The sequence below is a fragment of the Oryctolagus cuniculus genome, chromosome 8, assembly GCF_964237555.1.
Source record: "Oryctolagus cuniculus chromosome 8, mOryCun1.1, whole genome shotgun sequence".
Classification (NCBI taxonomy): domain Eukaryota; kingdom Metazoa; phylum Chordata; class Mammalia; order Lagomorpha; family Leporidae; genus Oryctolagus; species Oryctolagus cuniculus.
Window position 1 is genome coordinate 119646982 of NC_091439.1, and position 9102 is coordinate 119656083.

Consider the following 9102-nt stretch of genomic DNA (forward strand, 5'->3'; position numbering starts at 1 on the left):
TAAAAGAGAAGCAGCTTACAGGATTTCTGTACATTGGAAGTAGTGACAGGCAGTTTACAGGAGTTCTGCATCCTGAGTGTAGGAATCACTTTACGGGTGTTCTGTCGCATGGGAGAATTCTTCCTCTGTAGGCGGGTTTTCAGCAGTCTGAGTAATAGAGAAGCAGCTTCCAGGATTTCTGTACATTGGAAGTAGTGAGAGGCAGTTTACAGGAGTTCTGCATCCTGAGGGTAGGAAACACTTTACGGGAGTTCTGTAGCATGGGAGAATGCTTACTCACTATGCGGGTTTCAACAGTCTGAGTAAAAGAGAAGCAGCTTACAGGATTTCTGTACAATGGAAGTAGTGAGAGGCAGTTTACAGGAGTTCTGCATCCTGAGTGTAGGAATCACTTTACGGGTGTTCTGTCGCATGGGAGAATTCTTCCTCTGTAGGCGGGTTTTCAGCAGTCTGAGTAATAGAGAAGCAGCTTACAGGATTTCTGTACATTGGAAGTAGTGAGTGACAGTTTAAAGGAGTCCTGCATCCTGAGGGTAGGAAACACTTTACGGGAGTTCTGTAGCATGGAAGTAGTCTTACGCACTATGCGGGTTTTCAGTAGTCTGAGTAAAAGAGAAGCAGCTTACAGGATTTCTGTACATTGGAAGTAGTGAGAGGCAGTTTAAAGGAGTTCCGCAACCTGAGGGTAGGAAACACTTTACGGGAGTTCTGTAGCATGGGAGTAGTCTTACGCACTATGCGGGTTTTCAGTAGTCTGAGTAAAAGAGAAGCAGCTTACAGGATTTCTGTACATTGGAAGTAGTGAGAGGCAGTTTACAGGAGTTCTGCATCCTGAGTGTAATAAACACTTTATGGGAGTTCTGTAGCATGGGAGTAGTCTTACGCTCTATGCGGGTTTTCAGTAGTCTGATTAAAAGAGAAGCAGCTTACAGGATTTCTGTACATTGGAAGTAGTGAGAGGCAGTTTACACTAGTTCTGCCTCCCGAGGATAGGAATCACTTTACGGGAGTTCTGTAGCATGGGAGTAATATCACGCACTATGCGGGTTTTCAGTAGTCTGAGTAAAAGAGAAGCAGCTTGCAGGATTTCTGTACATTGGAAGTAGTGAGAGGCAGTTTACAGGAGTTCTGTATCCTGAGTGTAGGAAACACTTTACGGGAGTTCTGTAGCATGGGAGTAGTCTTACTCACTATGCGGGTTTTCAGTAGTCTGAGTAAAAGAGAAGCAGCTTACAGGATTTCTGTACATTGGAAGTAGTGAGAGGCAGTTTAAAGGAGTCCTGCATCCTGAGGGTAGGAAACACTTTACGGGAGTTCTGTAGCATGGGAGTAGTCTTACGCACTATGCGGGTTTTCAGTAGTCTGAGTAAAAGAGAAGCAGCTTACAGGATTTCTGTACATTGGAAGTAGTGAGAGGCAGTTTACAGGAGTTCTGCATCCTGAGGGTAGGAAACACTTTACGGGAGTTCTGTAGCATGGGAGTAGTCTTACGCACTATGCGGGTTTTCAGTAGTCTGAGTAAAAGAGAAGCAGCTTACAGGATGTCTGTACATTGGAATTAGTGAGAGGCAGTTTACAGGAGTTCTGCATCCTGAGTGTAGGAAACACTTTACGGGAGTTCTGTTGCTTGGGTGTAGTCTTACGCAACTATGCAGGTTTTCAGTAGTCTGAGTAAAAGAGAAGCAGCTTACAGGATTTCTGTACATTGGAAGTAGTGAGAGGCAGTTTACAGGAGTTTTGAATCCAGTGTAGGAAATACTTTACGAGAGTTCTGTAGCATGGGAGTAATATCACGCACTATGCAGGTTTTCAGTAGTCTGAGTAAAAGAGAAGCAGCTTACAGGATTTCTGTACATTGGAAGTAGTGAGAGGCAGTTTACACTAGTTCTGCCTCCCGAGGGTAGGAAATACTTTATGGGAGTTCTGTAGCATGGGAGTAGTCTTACGCACTATGGGGGTTTTCAGTAGTCTGAGTAAAAGAGAAGCAGCTTACAGGATTTCTGTACATTGGAAGTAGTGAGAGGCAGTTTACAGGAGTTCTGCATCCTGAGTGTAGGAAACACTTTACGGGAGTTCTGTAGCATGGAAGTAGTCTTACGCACTATGCAGGTTTTCAGTAGTCTGAGTAAAAGAGAAGCAGCTTACAGGATTTCTGTACAATGGAAGTAGTGAGAGGCAGTTTACAGGAGTTCTGCATCCTGAGTGTAGGAATCACTTTACGGGTGTTCTGTCGCATGGGAGAATTCTTCCTCTGTATGTGGGTTTTCAGCAGTCTGAGTAATAGAGAAGCAGCTTACAGTATTTCTGTACATTGGAAGTAGTGAGTGAAAGTTTAAAGGAGTCCTTCATCCCGAGGGTAGGAAACACTTTACGGGAGTTCTGTAGCATGGGAGTAATATCACGCACTATGCGGGTTTTCAGTAGTCTGATTAAAAGAGAAGCAGCTTACAGGATTTCTGTACATTGGAAGTAGTGACAGGCAGTTTACAGGAGTTCTGCATACAGTATAGGAAACACTTTACGGGAGTTCTGTAGCATGGGAGTAGTCTTACGCACTATGCGGGTTTTCAGTAGTCTGAGTAAAAGAGAAGCAGCTTACAGGATTTCTGTACATTGGAAGTAGTGAGAGGCAGTTTACAGGAGTTCTGCATCCTGAGTGTAGGAAACACTTTACGGGAGTTCTGTAGCATGGGAGTAGTCTTACGCACTATGCGGGTTTTCAGTAGTCTGAGTAAAAGAGAAGCAGCTTACAGGATTTCTGTACATTGGAAGTAGTGAGAGGCAGTTTACAGGAGTTCTGCATCCTGAGTGTAGGAAACACTTTACGGGAGTTCTGTAGCATGGGTGTAGTCTTACGCTCTATGCGGGATTTCAGTAGTCTGAGTAAAAGAGAAGCAGCTTACAGGATTTCTGTACATTGGAAGTAGTGAGAGGCAGTTTACACTAGTTCTGTCTCCCGAGGGTAGGAAACACTTTACGGGAGTTCTGTAGCATGGGAGTAGTTTTACGCACTATACGGGGTTTCAGTAGTCTGAGTAAAAGAGAAGCAGCTTACAGGATTTCTGTACATTGGAAGTAGTGAGAGGCAGTTTACAGGAGTTCTGCATCCTGAGGGTAGAAAACACTTTACGGGAGTTCTGTAGCATGGGTGTAGTCTTACGCTCTATGCGGGATTTCAGTAGTCTGAGTAAAAGAGAAGCAGCTTACAGGATTTCTGTACATTGGAAGTAGTGAGAGGCAGTTTACACTAGTTCTGTTTTCCGAGGGTAGGAAACACTTTACGGGAGTTCTGTAGCATGGGAGTATTCTTACGCACTATGCGGGTTTTTAGTAGTCTGAGTAAAAGAGAAGCAGCTTACAGGATTTCTGTACATTGGAAGTAGTGAGAGGCAGTTTTCAGGAGTTCTGCATCCTGAGTGTAGGAAACACTATACGGGAGTTCCGTAGCATGGGAGAATTCTTCCTCTTTATGCGGGTTTTCAGTACTCTGAGTAAAAGAGAAGCAGCTTACAGGATTTCTGTACATTGGAAGTAGTGAGAGGCAGTTTAAAGCAGTCCTAAATCTTGAGGGTAGTAAACACTTTACGGGAGTTCTGTAGCATGGGAGTAGTCTTACGCACTATGCGGGTTTTCAGTCTTCTGAGTAAAAGAGAAGCAGCTTACAGGATTTCTGTACATTGGAAGTAGTGAGCTGCAGTTTACAGGAGTTCTGCATTCTGAGGGTAGCAAACACTTTACGGGAGTTCTGTAGCATGGGATTAGTCTTACGTATTATGCGGGTTTTTAGTAGTCTGAGTAAAAGAGAAGCCGCTTCCAGGATTTCAGTACATTGGAAGTAGTGAGAGGCAGTTTAAAGGAGTCCTGCATCCTTAAAGTAGGAAACACTTTACGGGAGTTCTGTAGCATGGGAGTAGTCTTACGCACTATGCGGGTTTTCAGTAGTCCGAGTTAAAGAGAAGCAGCTTACAGGATTTCTGTACATTGGAAGTAGTGAGAGGCAGTTTACAGGAGTTCTGCATCCTGAGGGTAGAAAACACTTCACGGGAGTTCTGTAGCATGAGTGTAGTCTTACGCTCTATGCAGGATTTCAGTAGTCTGAGTAAAAGAGAAGCAGCTTACAGGATTTCTGTACATTGGAAGTAGTGAGGGACAGTTTACAGGAGTTCTGCATCCTGAGGGTAGAAAACACTTCACAGGAGTTCTGTAGCATGAGTGTAGTCTTACACTCTATGCAGGATTTCAGTAGTCTGAGTAAAAGAGAAGCAGCTTACAGGATTTCTGTACATTGGAAGTAGTTAGAGGCAGTTTACACTAGTTCTGTCTCCCGAGGGTAGGAAACACTTTACGGGAGTTCTGTAGCATGGGAGTATTCTTACGCAATATACGGGGATTCAGTAGTCTGAGTAAAAGAGAAGCAGCTTGCAGGATTTCTGTACATTGGCAGTAGTGAGAGGCAGTTTACAGGAGTTCTGTATCCTGAGTGTAGGAAACACTTTACGGGAGTTTTGTAGCATGCGAGTAGTCTTACGCACTATGCGGGTTTTCAGTAGTCTGAGTAAAAGAGAAGCAGCTTACAGGATTTATGTACATTGTAAGTAGTGAGAGGCAGTTTAAAGGAGTCCTGCATCCTGAGGGTAGGAAACACTTTACGGGAGTTCTGTAGCATGGGAGTAGTCTTACGCACTATGCGGGTTTTCAGTATTCTGAGTAAAAGAGAAGCAGCTTCCAGGATTTCTGTACATTGGAAGTAGTGAGAGGCAGTTTACAGGAGTTATGCATCTGAGTGTAGGAAACACTTTACGGGAGTTCTGTAGCATGGGAGTAGTCTTACGCACTATGCGGGTTTTCAGTAATCTGAGTAAAAGAGAAGCAGCTTACAGGATTTCTGTACATTGGAAGTAGTGAGAGGCAGTTTAAAGGAGTCCTGCATCCTGAGGGTAGGAAACACTTTACGGGAGTTCTGTAGCATGGGAGTAGTCTTACGCACTATGCGGGGTTTCAGTAGTCTGAGTAAAAGAGAAGCAGCTTCCAGGATTTCTGTACATTGGAAGTAGTGAGAGGCAGTTTACAGGAGTTCTGCATCCTGAGGGTAGGAAACACTTTATGGGAGTTCTGTAGCATGGGAGTAGTCTTACGCACTATGCGGGTTTTCAGTAGTCTGAGTAAAAGAGAAGCAGCTTACAGGATTTCTGTACATTGGAAGTAGTGAGAGGCAGTTTACAGGAGTTCTGCATCCTGAGTGTAGGAAACACTTTACGGGAGTTCTGTAGCTTGGGTGTAGTCTTACGCAACTATGCAGGTTTTCAGTAGTCTGAGTAAAAGAGAAGCAGCTTACAGGATTTCTGTACATTGGAAGTAGTGAGAGGCAGTTTACAGGAGTTTTGGATCCAGTGTAGGAAACACTTTACGGGAGTTCTGTAGCATGGGAGTAATATCACGCACTATGCGGGTTTTCAGTAGTCTGAGTAAAAGAGAAGCAGCTCACAGGATTTCTGTACATTGGAAGTAGTGACAGGCAGTTTACAGGAGTTCTGCATCCTGAGTGTAGGAAACACTTTACGGGAGTTCTGTAGCGTGGGATTAGTCTTACGCACTATGCGCGTTTTCAGTAGTCTGAGTAAAAGAGAAGCAGCTTACAGGATTTCTGTACATTGGAAGTAGTGAGAGGCAGTTTACAGGTGTTCTGCATCCTGAGTGTAGGAAACACTTTACGGGAGTTCTGTAGCTTGAGAGTAGTCTTACGCATTATGCGGGTTTTCAGTAGTCTGAGTAAAAGAGAAGCAGCTTACAGGATTTCTGTACATTGGAAGTAGTGAGAGGCAGTTTACAGGAGTTCTGCGTCCTGAGTGTAGGAATCACTTTACGGGTGTTCTGTCGCATGGGAGAATTCTTACTTTGTATGCGGGTTTTCAGTAGTCAGAGTAAAAGAGAAGCAGCTTACAGGATTTCTGAACATTGGAAGTAGTGAGAGTCAGTTTACAGGAGTTCTGCATCCTGAGTGTAGGAAACACTTTACGGGAGTTCTGTAGCATGGGAGAATGCTTACTCACTATGCGGGTTTCAACAGTCTGAGTAAAAGAGAAGCAGCTTACAGGATTTCTGTACATTGGAAGTAGTGAGCTGCAGTTTACTGGAGTTCTGCATTCTGAGGGTAGCAAACACTTTACGGGAGTTCTGTAGCATGGGAGTAGTCTTAACCACTATGCGGGTTTTCAGTAGTCTGAGTAAAAGAGAAGCCGCTTCCAGGATTTCAGTACATTGGAAGTAGTGAGAGGCAGTTTAAAGGAGTCCTGCATCCTTAAAGTAGGAAACACTTTACGGGAGTTCTGTAGCATGGGAGTAGTCTTACGCACTATGCGGGTTTTCAGTAGTCCGAGTTAAAGAGAAGCAGCTTACAGGATTTCTGTACATTGGAAGTAGTGAGGGACAGTTTACAGGAGTTCTGCATCCTGAGGGTAGAAAACACTTCACGGGAGTTCTGTAGCATGAGTGTAGTCTTACGCTCTATGCAGGATTTCAGTAGTCTGAGTAAAAGAGAAGCAGCTTACAGGATTTCTGTACATTGGAAGTAGTGAGGGACAGTTTACAGGAGTTCTGCATCCTGAGGGTAGAAAACACTTCACAGGAGTTCTGTAGCATGAGTGTAGTCTTACGCTCTATGCAGGATTTCAGTAGTCTGAGTAAAAGAGAAGCAGCTTACAGGATTTCTGTACATTGGAAGTAGTTAGAGGCAGTTTACACTAGTTCTGTCTCCCGAGGGTAGGAAACACTTTACGGGAGTTCTGTAGCATGGGAGTATTCTTACGCACTATACGGGGATTCAGTAGTCTGAGTAAAAGAGAAGCAGCTTGCAGGATTTCTGTACATTGGCAGTAGTGAGAGGCAGTTTACAGGAGTTCTGTATCCTGAGTGTAGGAAACACTTTACGGGAGTTCTGTAGCATGGGATTAGTCTTACGCATTATGCGGGTTTTTAGTAGTCTGAGCAAAAGAGAAGCAGCTTACAGGATTTCTGTACATTGGAATTAGTGAGAGGCAGTTTACAGGAGTTCTGCATCCTGAGTGTAGGAAACACTTTACGGGAGTTCTGTAGCTTGGGTGTAGTCTTACGCAACTATGCAGGTTTTCAGTAGTCTGAGTAAAAGAGAAGCAGCTTACAGGATTTCTGTACATTGGAGGTAGTGAGAGGCAGTTTACAGGAGTTTTGAATCCAGTGTAGGAAACACTTTACGGGAGTTCTGTAGCATGGGAGTAATATCACGCACTATGCGGGTTTTCAGTAGTCTGAGTAAAAGAGAAGCAGCTCACAGGATTTCTGTACATTGGAAGTAGTGACAGGCAGTTTACAGGAGTTCTGCATCCTGAGTGTAGGAAACACTTTACGGGAGTTCTGTAGCGTGGGATTAGTCTTACGCACTATGCGGGTTTTCAGTAGTCTGAGTAAAAGAGAAGCAGCTTACAGGATTTCTGTACATTGGAAGTAGTGAGAGGCAGTTTACAGGTGTTCTGCATCCTGAGTGTAGGAAACACTTTACGGGAGTTCTGTAGCTTGAGAGTAGTCTTACGCACTATGCGGGTTTTCAGTAGTCTGAGTAAAAGAGAAGCAGCTTACAGGATTTCTGTACATTGGAAGTAGTGAGAGGCAGTTTACAGGAGTTCTGCGTCCTGAGTGTAGGAATCACTTTACGGGTGTTCTGTCGCATGGGAGAATTCTTACTTTGTATGCGGGTTTTCAGCAGTCTGAGTAAAAGAGAAGCAGCTTACAGGATTTCTGTACATTTGAAGTAGTGAGAGGCAGTTTAAAGGAGTTCTGCATCCTGAGTGTAAGAAACACTTTACGGGAGTTCTGTAGCATGGGAGTAGTCTTACGCACTATGCGGGTTTTCAGTAGTCTGAGTAAAAGAGAAGCAGCTTCCAGGATTTCTGTACATTGGAAGTAGTGAGAGGCAGTTTACAGGAGTTCTGCATCCTGAGTATACGAAACACTTTACGGAAGTTCAGTAGCATGGTTGTAGTCTTACGCACTATGCAGGATTCAGTAGTCTGAGTAAAAGAGAAGCAGCTTACAGGATTTCTGTACATTGGAAGTAGTGAGAGGCAGTTTACAGGAGTTCTGCATCCTGAGTGTAGGAAACACTTTACGGGAGTTCTGTAGCATGGGAGTAGTCTTACGCACTATGCGGGTTTTCAGTAGTCAGAGTAAAAGAGAAGCAGCTTACAGGATTTCTGAACATTGGAAGTAGTGAGAGTCAGTTTACAGGAGTTCTGCATCCTGAGTGTAGGAAACACTTTACGGGAGTTCTGTAGCATGGGAGAATGCTTACTCACTATGCGGGTTTCAACAGTCTGAGTAAAAGAGAAGCAGCTTACAGGATTTCTGTACATTGGAAGTAGTGAGAGGCAGTTTACAGGAGTTCTGCCTCCTGAGGTTAGGAAACACTTTACGGGAGTTCTGTAGCATGGGAGTAGTCTTACGCACTATGCGGGTTTTCAGCAGTCTGAGTAAAAGAGAAGCAGCTTACAGGATTTCTGTACATTTGAAGTAGTGAGAGGCAGTTTAAAGGAGTTCTGCATCCTGAGTGTAAGAAACACTTTACGGGAGTTCTGTAGCATGGGAGTAGTCTTACGCACTATGCGGGTTTTCAGTAGTCTGAGTAAAAGAGAAGCAGCTTACAGGATTTCTGTACATTGGAAGTAGTGAGAGGCAGTTTACAGGAGTTCTGCATCCTGAGTATACGAAACACTTTACGGAAGTTCAGTAGCATGGTTGTAGTCTTACGCACTATGCAGGTTTTCAGTAGTCTGAGTAAAAGAGAAGCAGCTTACAGGATTTCTGTACATTGGAAGTAGTGAGAGGCAGTTTACAGGAGTTCTGCATCCTGAGTGTAGGAAACACTTTACGGGAGTTCTGTAGCATGGGAGTAGTCTTACGCACTATGAGGGTTTTCAGTAGTCAGAGTAAAAGAGAAGCAGCTTACAGGATTTCTGAACATTGGAAGTAGTGAGAGTCAGTTTACAGGAGTTCTGCATCCTGAGTGTAGGAAACACTTTACGGGAGTTCTGTAGCATGGGAGAATGCTTACTCACTATGCGGGTTTCAACA